The sequence below is a fragment of the Miniopterus natalensis genome, chromosome X, assembly GCF_054644295.1.
Source record: "Miniopterus natalensis isolate mMinNat1 chromosome X, mMinNat1.hap1, whole genome shotgun sequence".
Taxonomy (NCBI): domain Eukaryota; kingdom Metazoa; phylum Chordata; class Mammalia; order Chiroptera; family Miniopteridae; genus Miniopterus; species Miniopterus natalensis.
The window spans coordinates 44,478,914-44,494,936 of record NC_142103.1 but is presented as its reverse complement, the minus strand read 5'-3'; the positions used below and the strand labels follow the sequence as shown (position 1 = coordinate 44,494,936).

The 16,023-nt window shown below is 36.0% G+C and overlaps 1 protein-coding gene across 3 annotated transcripts in view; it reads right to left on the bottom strand.

Moving 5' to 3' along the window:
- The window catches only part of HDX (highly divergent homeobox), a 190,084-nt gene extending 180,345 nt beyond the window's left edge, over positions 1-9,739 (bottom strand). For all 3 annotated transcript variants that reach the window (XM_016204496.2, XM_087813596.1, XM_016204497.2), the window contains exon 1: positions 9,608-9,739. The gene's annotated coding sequence lies outside the window, so the exon portion shown is untranslated. The remainder of the gene's footprint in view (positions 1-9,607) is intronic.
- Between the last annotated feature and the right edge of the window lie 6,284 nt (positions 9,740-16,023).

Below are 16,023 nucleotides of genomic sequence, written 5' to 3'. Positions count from 1 at the left end.
TTAATGACTTAAAAGCCTCATGGAGAACAACTCAAATCTGATAGCCACAGGTAAAGCCCCTTCTTTCTTTTTCCTTTGAAAGAAGAAAGCAAAAACAAAAACAAAATCCTTCCTATACTGCCAAAAATATATTTTTGGGTCTTTTTTTTTTTTGAGGAACTCTGCCTTCAGGTATTCAATCAATTCCAGCATATGTCTTTTAACCAACTATACTTTATTTATTTAAAGAGAAATTTTTGTCTTTATACTTGGTGGAAAGGCTCTGTGTGTGAATGAACGCATAAAAATTCTGGGTTTTTATTTCAAGATTATTAGTGAAATAAAAATCTCAAATTTAAAAATTGTTGTAAACTTGCAGACCTTTGAAAAATATTCTTGGACCTCCAGGGGTTCACAGACCTCAGTTTGAGACACTGCCCTATGTTAAGCCTGCAACATTAAGATAGAAAACACATTATTGCCGAAACATAGATATACATATGTTTGAAGATGAGGATTAATATTGACCCCTAATGTTTTTTTGGTCACTGCATTTCTCCTGCCTAGTCATATTTCTCATGTGGACATGAAACACAAAGTGAGGTATTGTTAATTCAACTAAAGTGCTTCTGCATATACATCACAACTATATTTCTTGCTGCTAACCAAACCAGATTTCAACACAGGGTTTAATCATGACCATATTCAGCAATTGTTATTGTTTTACTGCTACCATTTAAATCAGATAAACTGATAACCATTTGTAAAAAGATTCTCGTTACTTAGAAACTACAGGTTCACCTATGAATTGTGAGAACACATGTTTCTCCAATATACTTTACAGTAGTAAGAGAAAAACATTTTGCTAAATAACCCTCTCCTCTCCAAGTCATGGTTTTCAAAAACTGCCAATATACAAATGTATCACCATAGATATTTTGACAATTTGTTCATATAAATTTATTTATTAAGCATATATTACATTCATAGCATCATTAATGTACTATGTTATGAACATAAGTCTTAAATCAGTTTCAAAGAGATCAAAAGAGTCAAAAGAACAAAGGTGTTTCTCAATGATGTCTTTAAAATTGAAGGTTAGAAAGAGGGCAATAAACAGCAGGGGTGGTAGTTATGATACTGCTTCCTGAAGAAAAGCTTAATACAATTTTGAGGACTTTACCTACACTTAATACTTTTTAATTTTTCAATTACAGTTTATATTCAATATTATTTTGTATTAGTTTCAGGTATACAGCATAATGGTTAAACAACCATGTAGTTTACAAAGTATCCCTCCCCTTGCAACTTTTTGTGACTACCAGTTTGTACTTCTCAACCTCTTCACCTTTTCCACCTAGCATTTCCCCCTTTAAATATGTTTTTATTGATTTTTAGAGAGAGAGAGTAAGGGAGAGGGAGATAGAAACATCAATGAGAGAGAAACATCGATCAGCTGCCTCCTGCACGCCATTTACTGGGGATTGAGGCAGTAACTGGAGCATGTACCCTGACCAAGAATCTAACTGGTGACTTCTTGGTTCCTGGGTTGACACTCAACCACTGAGCCACACTGTCTGAGCTAGCTCCTTTTTTATTAATGCATGGGTTTAATAACGTCTTAAAATTTAATTAATAAATAGATTCATAGAATTTTTAAAATAGAAATAGCCTTAAGTATTATGAAGATTGTGCACTCATTTCAAAGTTGAATAAACTGAAGGCCAGAGATTTGAAGTAACATGTTTCAAAACTTGTTTTATGTATATATTGTAAGCTCTTTAATGTTTAATTCACTTTGTCCAACACTTAGCATATTATAAACACAAACTTACTAAATAAGTGCTTTTGAGAATGATGATACTTAGATGTCAACTAAAGGACAATCTTGACTATATTAGTTTGCTAGGGCTACTTTAACAAAGTACCACAAAGTGGGTGGCTTAAACAGAAATTTATTTTCTCACAGTTCTGAAGGATAGAAGTCTGGAATCAAGGTGTTGGTAGGGTTGGTTCTTTCTGAGTACTGTAACAGAAAGATTTGTTCCATGACTCTTTTCTTGTCTTGTAAATAGCTATCTTCGTGGTCACACAACATTGTTTCTGTATGTGTATCTTAATCCAATTTCCCCCCTTTAATAAAGACACCAGACATATTGGATTAGGAGCCTACTGTACTCCAGCATGACGTATCTTAAATAATTACATTTACAATGACCCTATTTCAAAATAAGGTTACCTTCTGATAGTGGGGATTTGGACTTCAACAAATCAATGGGGGGGGGGGGCACAATTCAACCCATAACATTGACTAATTGCCTTTTCCTCTAAAGAGATAATAGACTGACTTTCTTTTCTTTTTTTTTTAAACTTTTTTTTAAAAAATATATCTTTATTGATTTCAGAGAGAGGAATGGAGAGGGAGAGAGAGAGATAGAAACATCAATGATGACAGAGTCATTGATCAAGCCCACAACCGGGCATGTGTCCTGACCGGGAATCGAACCCCAATCGCCTGGATCCCAGGTCGATGCTCAACCGCTGAGCCACACCCGGCCGGGCTAGACTGACTTTCTTTATCATCCAAAAAGGCCATCAATTCCTGTGCTCCCCTCCTCCCGTCCCAAATCTGAACCCACTCCCCACCCAATGATATCTATATCCTAATTCCTGGAACCTGTGAATATGTTAGTTTCTGTGGCAAAAGTGAATTAAGGTTGCTATAGGAATTAAGGTTGCTAATTAGCTGACCTTGAAATAAGGAGATTATCCTAGATTACTTGAGTGGGCCCAATATTATCACAAGGATCCTTAAATGTAAATGATAAAGGCAGAAGATTGTCAAAATGATATGATGTGACAAATTTTATTAACCAGTGTCACACCAATAAATTCAATTAAAAAAGAAATTTGATCAACCATTGCTAACTTTGAAGATGGAAGGCAGCCACAAGCCAAGGATTGTGGGTAGCCTGGGAAAATGTAAGGAAACAGATTTTTTCCCCAGAGCCTCCACAAAGGAAAGTCTTGCTGACACTTAGATTTTATTTTTTTTTAATATATCTTTAATGATTTCAGAGAGAGAGGAAGGGAGAGGAAAAGAGAGATAGAAACATCAATGATGAGAGAGTCATTGGTCAGCTGCCTCCTGCAAGCCCCACACTGAGGATGGAGCCCACAACCCAGGCATGTGCCCTGACCAGGAATAGAACCTTGAACTCTTGGATCCTAGGTCGATGCTCAACTGCTGAGTCACGCCTGGCCAGGCTACATCTTGATTTTAACCCAGTGACACCTATTTCAGAACTTTAACCATCAGAACTGTAAGATAATACATGAGTTGTATAACTCACTATGTTTGTGGTAATTTGTTACAGCAATAAATATAAAACTAGTACAGCTCCTCTTGAAGATATTAGTGACAATTACCTCAATATATACATGTATATAACTCTCCTGTAACACTCTGTTGACAAGTCAGATAATTAGGACAAATATCATTTCAATGGTAAAGCCATCACTATCATAATTCTTTATACATGTGTGAAAATGGACAAAAGAAAGTTCAGAGGGTTTTTTTGTTGTTTGTTTGTTTTTTAAATATATCTTTATTGATTTCAAAGAGTGGAAAGCAGAGGGAGAGAGAGAGAGAGAGATATATCAATGATGAAAGAGTCATCATTGATTGACTGCCTTCTGCATGTCCCCTACCCGGGATCAAGCCCACAACCTGGGAAGGTGTCCCAACTGGGAATCAAACTGGCATATCCTGGCATGTGCCCTCACCATACTGTTGAGACACACCCTGCCAAGCCAGAGTTTTTTCTATGACTACTATCTCTTAGAATTCAAAGCTGTACAAGAAGTCATATTTCAATTTACATCAGTTCCTTTCAGATTTTGATGTGCATATGAATCACCTGGGGATCTTATTAAAATGCAGATTCTGATTCAGTAGGTCTTGGGTGGGCGCAGAGATTTTGCAATTCTAAGAAGTCCCCCAGGCAATCATGCAGCTATCCCAAGGAATACACTTTGTGTAGCAAGGACTTAATAAAGATGTACCAAACACTACTAGAAAAGTAAATTTGGTAGACATCACAATGCTGAGTTCAAGAAAACGTTTCTCTCTACATTAAGTACTACTAGCTTGGAAAAGAAAAAAAAACCTTAAACTGATCTTTAGCATATCTTATGCATTCATTGATGATAAAAATGAACCTATAGGTTCTAAATAAAATGTCTGACTGATGAATTTATTAATTTATGTACATATTCAAAAATAACTTCATGTTCTCTTAGAATAGTGGGGATGAGTCAACTCTGAGGAGATTTCAACACAATACATGCTTGGTCTATGAAAGGGCAAAGCTCTTTGGAGAATGGGTCTCAGATAACTACTTTCCTAAACAGCATAGCTATTTCATCCTCAAAACACACAGTAGGTAGACTAAGCTAACCAAGCAAGAAAAGTATAATGCATATAAAGAAATATATTAAAACAATATATTAATGCAGTAGAAAACTTATCTCGTGATTTATTTGTTCACAAAACACAATCCAGAAACTTTTTCACCATTGCTTGGTACTTGACAGTAAGAATGAATAGTGTATGAGTCTGTCTATATGCTTTCTGCCAATGATCCCTTTCTCCTAAACGACAGCCTTTCTATTAAGAAGTTTTATCTCCACTGAGAAAAAAAGAAAATGTCAAAGGAATTAGAGACTCAGAAAGAGAGAAGTTAGGAAGAAACACACATACACAAACACACACAAACTTTTTAAAGACTATAAATAAAGAAGAGGAACCTCATTTTAGTTCTCCAACCTTTAACCTAATAGTTAAGAGTGCAACATCTGCTTAAAAGGCCTGCCTCTGCCACTTACTACTTGTAAGAACTTGGGCAAGCATCAAGCACAAATGCTTGTCTACATGAGAAAAGTGCCTACACGGGGCATATAAGTAGCATGTTTGCATATAAGTAACATGCAAACATGTTACATGGATGTCGCAAGAACCTTAAAAAATTTTCCTCAACTCCAAAGACTGAGGCTAAGAAAATGTTTTCCAAAACTTTTGCCACTCTGACAACGTGTTTAAAGATTCTAAGGATTAGCTCAATTGACATAAGACTAGTTCTAAAACAATAGGAGACCAAGAAAGTAGGACAGCTGCTCTTGTAAATTTCTTTACAGATGTAAAGTATATAACATTTAATTGACACAATATAATCTTATTTATTCATTTGCCATGTACCTAGATCTCTGGTTAATTCAGACAATTTTGCCACTAGTTGGCATAAGGATGACTCCATTTGTTTGCAAAGACAGCTTTCAGTTTATTGCCTTAAGAGTTTTTGCAGACTGGAAAGATCTCAGGGTGGCAGTGACAGCTCCCTCCCTTCTTACGTAAAATATATCTCTCTAAAATTTTTACTGTTTACTTCCAAACCAGTATGCCTAGATATAATGTACTCAGTGGAAGTATATATTAAGGCACAATAGATTTTATATTTAGATAAATGGCTCCACTGGAAAATGAAAATCAACCATTCAACTATTTTTATCCTGTTGGAGATTAACACTACACAAAACTGTAATTCCGTCCAGAAGTAATAATTTTAAAAGCATAGTTAAATATTTTTAAAAAACACATTTTAGCCCTAGCCGGTTTGACTCAGTGGTTGGAGCATAGGCCCAAGGACTGAAGGGTCCCCAGTTCAGTTCTAACCAAGGGCATGTACCTCGGTTGCAGGCTCAGATTCCTGGTCCAAGTCAGGGCACATGTGGGAGACAACCAATCAATGTGTCTCTCTCACATCAGTGTTTCTCTCTCTCTCCCTCTCTTCTCCACTCTCTCTGAAAAGCAATGGAAAGGGTATCCTTGGGTGAGGATTTAAAAAAAGAAGGAAAAAAAACACATTTTATGTACAATTTCATGCCGTTTTTTCAACCAAGACTGACAGCATATTTTAATAAAATACTTAAAAAGAAAGGTAAGTATTATACACCATTTGGTCAAGGTAAGAAATGACTGATTATTTTAGAAATAGTATGGTGTTCATGGAAAACATTATGGTATAAAATACACATACACACACACACACACACACACATTGGGCTGGGTTTCCAGAGATTTAGATACTCACCAAAGCTCTGCAAAAAAAAATAATAAAAAATTATTACTTATATTACTTATTATCTTGGTCAGGTATAGCTTCCTGATTAAAAGCCAAATAGACCTACATATGTTTGCATCCTGTGACATTTGGTAACTTTGTGGTCCCAGGAAAGTCAACTCCTTTGAGCCTTTTATTTTCTCATTTGTAAAATGGAAAATAATACTAGAAACTATCTTATAGGAATGTTGTGAGGTTTAAATGTGATAACATATATCAAGTTGTCAGCATAATTGCTGGCACTAAATTCTTAATACACATTAGCATTTATTAATGCCGGTAAGGTATTTCATTTCTCTAAGCTTCAGTTTCCTTTGTAAAATGAGTGGATTGACTTATAATTAGAAAATCCCTTTCAGCTCAAACTTACAACTTAAATGAGAAATTCCAATGCCACCCTCTCATTCAGATAGGAATTGTAAAATAAACCCTAAAAATACAAACACTACACTCTTATTTTTTTCATATTTTACCTCAAGCTCTCTAAAGTGAGGAGCACATTCCTAAGCATTATATTCTATATAGCGTGTCCTACCTTTGAACAGTTTTGTCTATTGGTCTACATGTATAAATGTCTAAGTAATTCTTATTAATTACCATGCAAGCTGGCTACAAGATAAAACATTTTGGAGGGATTCATATAATATAAATAATAAGAGAAAAAATTCAAAGAGACAGGATTTTTCACTTATAGTAAATAACACTCATAGTTTATTTACAATAATCTATAACAATGATTTTCAAATTTTTCATGTTCTAGTACCTTTCTGGGCAACTTTTCATCCATGCTCCTAAACCACAAACCTTGATGTAATGTTGGGATGGGGCCTCCAAGTGAAGCAGCATTCAAAGTGAAATTTGTAAAAAGTCTTTATATTAAACCATGGTCACACATTCTTTCAAATAAAACAGCTCTGTGGAATGAACAATACAGTTTGAAGTGCAATGGGTAGAAAAGAGACAACTGATGCGTTATATAATAGCAATTATGGCAACCATTGCAATGAAATAGCTTTAATTCAAGAGATATACAAATGAAAGTTATTAGTGATAGTATAAAGCAGCAGTTTCAAAGTATATTGCAATAAGAAGAGTGAATAATTAGATTTTAAGATAAGATACATAATGCAATGTCATAAAAAAGAAATATAGAGAATTTTTTAAAATCTTAGTATTTTTGAATCTGAAAAAATTATAGACAGAACCACTTCTGGGATAATGATTCTTTGGTTTTGTTTATGTGGACAGAACATATCTGGAGGCCACCCACTATACAGAGATATCTGTATTGCCTTTTCTCTGACTCATATTCGGGTTTATTCTGTGACTGGAAGGACCCATGCCTAACCAGTGAAGAATATGTTTACACACACACACACATATGTATATAAAATGTATATACACACTTTAAATATTTACAAAGGAAGTGTTTATTAAACTACATTTCATTTTCAAAATTAAGCTATCAACTGTTAAAGTGTGTATACATTTTTTGAGACACCCTGTATATATATAATTTTCTCTATAACAATGTTACTTTGTTTCTCAATTCCCAAGAAATGGGGAACAAAGGCCATATATGACTGCAGATATTTGAAATATCTGCAGCCAAGTATTGTGGGCAGAAGATAAGAAGTAGATAGCATGGTCTCGACCCTTAAGGGGTTTTAAATCCACACACAAGTACCTAAGAAGAATATAAAGCAAACTATAAGAAAGAAACAAATATAAGAACTGGCATAAGAGTCCTAGAAAAACTGAGCTTAATAAGGGTTGGATTAGACTTGGAAAGCACTTTTGAAGAGGTATAATTTGAGATAAGTTTCCAAAGTGGGTAAGTGTGAACAAGCAGAAGAGAGGGCATCCTGGGTGAAGGAAGTAGAAGTGGTGTGAGGAGCAAAATGCTGGAGGTAGATTGTTCAGAGGACATTAAGGACAGTTATGTAGTGAAGTAAAGTGAGGTACCTGTGCTACAAAGAAACCAGATTATGAAGCCATTTTCAATCCAAGTGGAATTGGGGTTGGAAAAATAGATTATAGAGAATCAAGAATATTTTGGTGCAGAAAAATGACTTGATGAAAGAAGTGTTCACGGAGCATTAGTTTGGCAGGATGATTTAGGGATGTCAGGCATAAGGGAAGGCTGACTAGGAAGCTCCTGAAGTGACTGGATGAGTGGTGATGAGATTTTAGTTGCAGGATAAGAGAAAAATAATAGCAGAAGTCTTTCAAAGGAAAATTGGACTTGATAACCCCTTAACTATAAGAAATGGAGAAAAATCCAGATTTTGCTGTGAAAGACTCAAGACTTCATGATCAAAGAGTGGAGCAGATTTAATAACACTACTGTGCAATTTCTCCACCAAGGACAAGCAAACAGACTGTTTCTCACAGTTTCTGAGTAATGTAACCCCTCCCAATGAAGGGGAGTTGGACATGGTCTCTCAAAATAGGATTTGCCATTGGTGGTTCTAGCAGAGACACAGAGGAAGAAGAAAGGACTTATCGCCAAACCTGAAACAGAGACCAAAACTTTATAAGAGATGGTTCCAAAATGAAAAAGAAAAAAGACAAAAAAGAAAGATGTCTTATTTTGAGTCTCCACAATGGACCTCACTCTTAGTCTCTCCAAAGAGTTTAAGTTTTACAACCACTGAGTGGCACTCCAAATCAGAATTCCTTGAAGATTAAAAGTTTGATTTACTTGAATAATTAATTTTTCCCCTCCAAATGGTTTCTCATTGCAGTAATTTCTATTCCACAAATGCCTCTCTGAGTTCTTTGCATTATTCCAAACCTGATATCTGTAGATTAAGAATTTGCTTTCTTAAATTCATAAGGACCAGTAGGCCAGATTCAAAAGCAACTGACAGATTCCTCTTCATCAACTGGCACTTGTAACACCACAGGGTCAACCCCCAACCCTCCTCATATTCTGCCCTGACAGATCTCAACCCCACCCCCTTCAGCAAAACGGAAAAAGCGCCTGCGCATACTCGACGCTTATTCTCCTCGCCAAGAACTGCCCCCTCCAAGTTGTTAATGCACAGGCACAGCACCCTCAGCGCGTTTGGGTAGGGCAGTGAGAAATCTACTGTCCAGTGAAATCTAAAAGTGATAGAATTCATCCCCCTATACTGCTCCTTTCTTCCGAAGCAGAGACGCCACTTCCTCCTATTCTGGGGCCAAAAGCGTCCCCAAAGTCGCCTTATCTCGGAGCAAGGTCCTTCGCTTTCTGGCAAAGCTCATTGTATCACTATGCTCAGCTCATTTCTAATCTCAAACTGCCGCCAGCGTTCGCTCGGGGGATAGAAGCAGTTGGCTCCCCCAAACCCGCACCAGTTTTTTGGCAGCCTCTTTAGGCCTCTGAACCTATGGGCCCCCCACTGGGCAGAACATTAGCTAGGTGCCTTGCTCGCCCTTCACACCCACCCAGTCTGGGTGCTTACCTCGGGCGTGGTGCGGTCACCGGGGGGATCAAGGATCCCAAATCAGGCCACTGTTGGGGCCGGCGGATTGAGCGAAATTTTTCCTGGGTCTCCACTGCCTCCTCAGACAATGAAATCAGCGTGTCCGATCATCAATTCTCATCATGATCGTGACGTCACCAAAGACAGCGACCAATGGGAGCCTGAGATCAGCTCCGGACAGTCCCTGGCCTCAGCCCAGAACCCAAGAGTAGGGAGGGGGAGGGGAGTTAGCTGCTTGCAGTGAGGCTGCCTTTTCTCCCCCGCACATCTGAGCTGCATGCATGACCAGGTCTCTCTGTACCTCTCCCTTCCTGAATAGCTGTGAACGCCCAGCGTCTCTGTGGTAGTTATATGCCAGCCATTTGAGCAGGTGCTGCCTGATCTTCCAACTTGAGATTCACTTTCAGCAGAATTATTGAAAGCTGATAAAATCAAATGAACACATACAGAAATACAGTCTGTTTTGGTCAGTGTTCAATTGACAGTTATGTATTCAGTGTTACTAAAATCAAGAAAGTGTTCACCGAGCCTTTGAATTTGTTAATAAGAGAGTGCACTGTTTTATGTGACCTCTTGGCTCTGACTACTGAAGCAAGAAATTAAAATTATGGGTTCTGTTCACCTAAACACAATCTCTGTTCTCCCAGAAGTCACGTGAGTGATCACCATTACACCATTACAGAAAAAACCCTCTAGCCATGTGTTACATCATTTAACACTCACTTGATACACTCCTAAAATTTGTTGGGTGCCATGAGAGATGTACAATGTATCAGTCTCCTGCTATTATAGAACTTACAACATCATTCAGAAGATAGATTAGCACACATTAAACATTCACAACAATAAAATAAAGTACATGATAATGTGCTCAGTCATGAGCTACAGAAGAGCTATATCATTTAATGACAGGACATAAGTGAGGTGATGATAGTTGGGGCAGCGTTCCATACTGCAGTTAAAATTTGAAATGGTTGATAAGAGAGGATGAATGGTTGATAAGAAAGGGTGAAAAGCACTGTCATAAAGAAGAAGGAAGAGGCAAAAGTAAAGAAAGTATAGGTATGTATGATGTGACAAATAGAGGGTATATGTTGAGGACTAGTGGGGAATAAGATAGACTGATAATAAAAGCCTTTAAAGTATGAAAGAGCTTTTATTTTATTAAAAGCCACCAATAGTCCTAAAATCAGGGTTCCTCAACCCTCTACTGTCCAATGATCAGAACAATTCACGTGATTTTTTTAAAGGAAAAAATCAGAACATGCCTAGCTCCAGAATATCCAATGTCTTCCATTCACATATACTATAAAATGCAAGTTTCTTACCATAACCCCAAGGTCCTGAAAGATCTGGCCTTTTCTATCTTTCTGGCCTCACCTCCTGCCATTCACCCACTTTCCAATCACATTGGCTTTCTCTCCATTTCTCAAACAAATTAAGCTCATGCTCACATCAGGGCCTTAGCACTGTTGCTCCCTCTGTCTTTGAATGACCAACTCCCTCACTTAATTCAAATCTCTGCTCAAATGTAACCTCTTTAAAAAATTAACATTTAGGTTTTTTTTAACTGTAACATTTTTAAAGAAGTTATGTAACTTCTTTAAGAGTAGCCTCTTTAAAATTTTAAAGAGATTACACTGTAATTCTATTTCAAATTATGATCTTTTCAGCACTCCTAACATCTCTCTATAACTCCTTCCATTTTATTTTTCTTCATAGCATTTATTGCCTAAAATACTCTATATTTTTTAGTTATTGCAAATATAAGCTCCATGAAGGCAGGCTTTTTGGGTCTCTTTTGTTTATTACTATATCCCCGGCATCTAGAAGACTTCTGGACATAAAGTAGACAAATCTGTAAGCTCTTGTTGATGAAATGTTTGAATGCAGTTTTCAAGTGATTAATCAGTCATCAATTTGCAATTGAATCAGATTGAGGATAAACTAGAGTGAGATAGACCAGACAGTTTGATTATCTAGATTCTAGAAACTTAGGCTTAGATCAGAATGTTAAGAGCAGGAATGAAGAGAAGTTACTGAAACTGAGACATTTCAAAGAAGGAATGATAAAGGTGAAACTGTAGAATTCAGGGATGACCTACCTATGATGGATTAACACATTCATTACATACCTACTGTGTATCTTGAACTCAGATGATTTGAGAGAAAGAGAAGGGCATAATCCTTACCCATGAAAAATGTGTAGCCCAGCTGATGTGGCTCAGTGGTTGAGTCTGGACCTATGAACCAGGAGGTCCTGGTTCCATTCCTGGTCAAGGGGCTTGCCTAGGTTGCTGGTTTGGTCCCCAGTAGGGGGCGTGCAGGAGGCAGCCTGTCAATGACTCTCTCTCATCTTTGATGTTTCTATCTTTCTCTCCCTCTGCTTTCCTCTCTCTGAAATCAAGAAAAACATATTTTAAAAAGGAAAATGTGTAGTCCAACTGACAAGAGAAGACATATATGAAAACACAGTACAAAAAGATAATTACATTCACCTAATTGCTCATTCTTTTCCCCTCACACTCCATATCCAAGCCACCAGTAAGTCCTGTAGACTGCACCTTTAAAATATGTGCCTAATCTGAGCACTACTTACTTCACTCCATCACTACGACACTAATTAGTCACGGTCAACTGTAGTTTGAACTGCAAAAGCATCTTACATGGTTTCCTATTGTCTACTATTGTCCTTTAATACTTTCTCTTAAGAGCATACAAAATGTTCTTTATAAAGTTGACTCATATCACTTCTCCAGCTTAAAGTCCTCCAAATGTTTCCCATTACATTAACAATAAAGCCCTGGATCTTTGTTATGGCTTACTTTCCACCACTTGTTTCTGCTTTGTTTCAGTGTGCTACACTGGTCCTAATCCTGCCCCTACCCCTTCCTATAAAGCCTATTCCCTCTTCAGAGGCTAGCTATGCCTTCTTTGGAAACTCTTTCCCATATCTTTATCTTGCATACTTTTTCAACGTTGGTTGTCTGTTACATTTAGCTCCTCAGATGTGTCTTCATGGATCAATTTATTTAAAATAGCATCCCTAAATCACTCCATCTCCTTTACCCTCCTGTGCTTTTCTATTCTCACATCACTATGGGAAATCACATAATTTGCTTACTTGTTTATTTTGCTTTTCCCCATGGGAGTAGGGACTTTATGTCTCTTATTTGCTGTTATAATCCCAGTACCTAGAACTGTACTTGTCATGTAGTAAGCACTCAATGAAACTTTGTTCAATGAATGGATGCAGGAAAACATAAATTGTGTGGTGTAAGCTGGAGTAACAGGTATTCATAAATCAGATATTTTTTAGTACCATGTATTAAGTATCTATACCTATCCTGTTCAGAATATAGCCATGTTTATTGAATTTATAGGTGAATATAATCTGGGAGGAATAATAAAAGCATGAATATTAACCAAAATTTTAAAGGTCTCAAAAGACTCAACATACAAGTACAACAAGCTCAAGTTTGACAAAGCTAAACAGTAAGTCTTGTTTTTAGCTTTACAAAAAGCAGTTTCAAAATTAGAGGATAGGCAATAAATATTTAAGGTGGAAATTTTTAGTTTTAAAAATTATAAATTTAATATGAGCTGGTATACCATAGCTGTTAAACAAGATAATTGAGAGTTAAACTACATTAAGAAAATTTAACATCTAAAAAAAGAAAGTTAAGAGCCCTACTGTCCTCTATACTGATGAGACCATATCTATTATGTTCAGTTGATAGTTCCTTATTTTAAAAAAGAAACATTCACAAATGGCTATATCTGGAGAAGAGAATACAAGAATGAAAAGGAGTCTAAAAAATATATGAAATGAGGCAAGGATCCGAAACTGAGGATGCTTAGTTTAAAGAGGGGAAGACCAGGAGAAACTATAACTACCTTCAAATATTTGAAAAACTACAGGTGCAGACAGATGTGACTTATTGTGTGGTTACCCAGAAGCCAATACCAAGGCCAAAAAAGAGAACTGACAGGGAGGCAAGTTTCAGCTTAACATTCAAGTGTTCAAAAATGATAGGGATTGCTTTGTAAAGTCAAAAGTCCTCAAACTGGGAATGTTCAAGCATAACGATCACCAATTAGCAATGAAGACTTATCCATATTGAGTCACTGCTAAAGTTCACTCCAACACGGACTTTATGAATTTTTGCATCATGTCACATATGAATTAGTCAGGAAAATTCCTTAAAGGTAGAAGTGGCTTTGGTCTTTTAGAATTTGGTTTGCTGGAGCTGAATTGGAGGAAAGCTCTAGGTTGGGACATCGCTAATAAAAGAAAATAATTTGCTGTTCTCCTATTCTTCAAAAGGTTAAATCTAAATAAAATATTTTCTCAGTGCATTTTGAGTCAGTATTGGGCAGCATATATCAAAGAAAGTGCTTTTAAATTTCATTTTTCCTGTTTAAACTTTTCCCATTAATAAGCAATTCAATTTCCAGTTCATTTTAACCAAGGCAACTGTTTATTTATATATGTGAAACTTTCCTATATGAGCCCAGAACACAGTTCTGAGCAATATGGCTTGAAAAAATGAACCTCCGAGTTACTTAAAATTACATTGATTCATCTGTTAGAGCTGATTTTCATTTATTGGTCTCAGTGCTTTGTAGATTACTGAAGCTAATCTCTTATTTTTTGCTGTCCAACTTTTAGACATTTTTGAGCTTATTGACATCTTCAATCAAAACTGTGCACAAAATATAGTTGAGGAAAGTAAAATTCAGTGTTTTCCTTTTAAATGCTCTTGATTCAAAGCATAAAGGAAATAATTTTAAAACGAATAAATGTTAAATTTATAGGTTCTTCATAGATTTGAATTATCCATAACAGTTTTGTTCTTAGTATTTTGGTTAAAGAGATGCCATTTGGATTAACTTCCATCTCCTTACTGTGGGCCAGGTCAGAGTAAAATCAAGAGGAAAAATGTACTCTGGCACAAACCTTTGGTGGAAAATCCCTTAGAATCATTAATATATCCTCTTCTGCTCTAATGATTCTGTAAATAACCTCTGCAGAATATTAAATTTCTACTTTCTATTTTATTTATTGAAATACATCATTTTGTAGAAAATGTATTAATGAAACTGGTTCACCTAGGAAATTTCCAAATTGAAACTTATTTCTGAGATCAGTGTTATTTGTTTGTTTGTTTGTTTGTTTTATAGTATGATGTATCACTAATATTCTGTTTGTTTCTACTTTAAAATAAGAATGTTTACCAGGATCAACAGTATCTATATGACCAAGGAACTTGTTAGAAATGCAAATTTTGGGGCCCCACCCATAGATGCAGGAACTGAGAGTAAGGTATGGCAACCACTGTTTTAGCAAACCCTCTAGGGAATTCTGATGTATGATAATTTAAACTTATATGTAATAAAAAACTTATGGATGATAAAAATATTCTTATGTATAATAAATTCTTATATATGATTCCAAATTATTAATCTATAAGTATTAAGGGTAATAATAGAGGTAATTACATTCCACAAACATTTACTTGTTCTTATTATGCATCAGACACATAGGATTTACTAAAACATGATTTTTTTCTCAAAATATTCATAGCTTAGTACAGCAGTCACAAACTAAAAGAGAAAATGCAAAATAATGAGATAGAGATTAGTGGGGTAGGGACAGGAATCTTGGGTGGATAGGGGTAATCTAAAGCTATGAATATGAGTAATGCCTTTGGCAGAGTAGAATATATTTCTGAAATGTCAGCATGTATATTCTTGTATAGCTCCAATAGTTTTTCCTTTTAGCCAAGTTATTGATGACAGGCTAAAGAGAGAGACCAGAGCCTCAGTTATTATAATTTAGTAGTTGTGCCACAGCAGATTTTAACCTGATATCAAAATATACTACAAAGACATTGTAATCAAAACAACCCAGTACTGGCATAAGAACAGGTATACTGATCAATGGAAAAGAGCAGAGAGCTGAGAAATGAACTCACAACTTTATGGAGAAAAGAGGCAAGAGCATACAATGGAGTGAACACAGTTTCTTCAATAAATGGAGCTGGGAAAATTGGACAGGTACATGCAAAAAATGAAACTAGGCCACCAATTTACACCATACACAAGAATAAACTCAAAATGAATAAAACACTTAAATGTAATTTTCAATACCAAAAGTCCTAGAAGAAAATATGAGCAGTAAAATCTCAAACATCTCTCATAGCAATATTTTTGCCTATATATCTCCTGTGTCAAGGGAAACAAAGGAAAAAATAAACAAATGGGACTACATAAAACTAGAAAACTTCTGCACAGCAAAAGTAACCACCAACAAAATGAAAAGGGAACCTAATACTTGGAAGAACACATTTGCCAATGATACTTCTGATAAGTGGTTAATTTTCAAAATATGT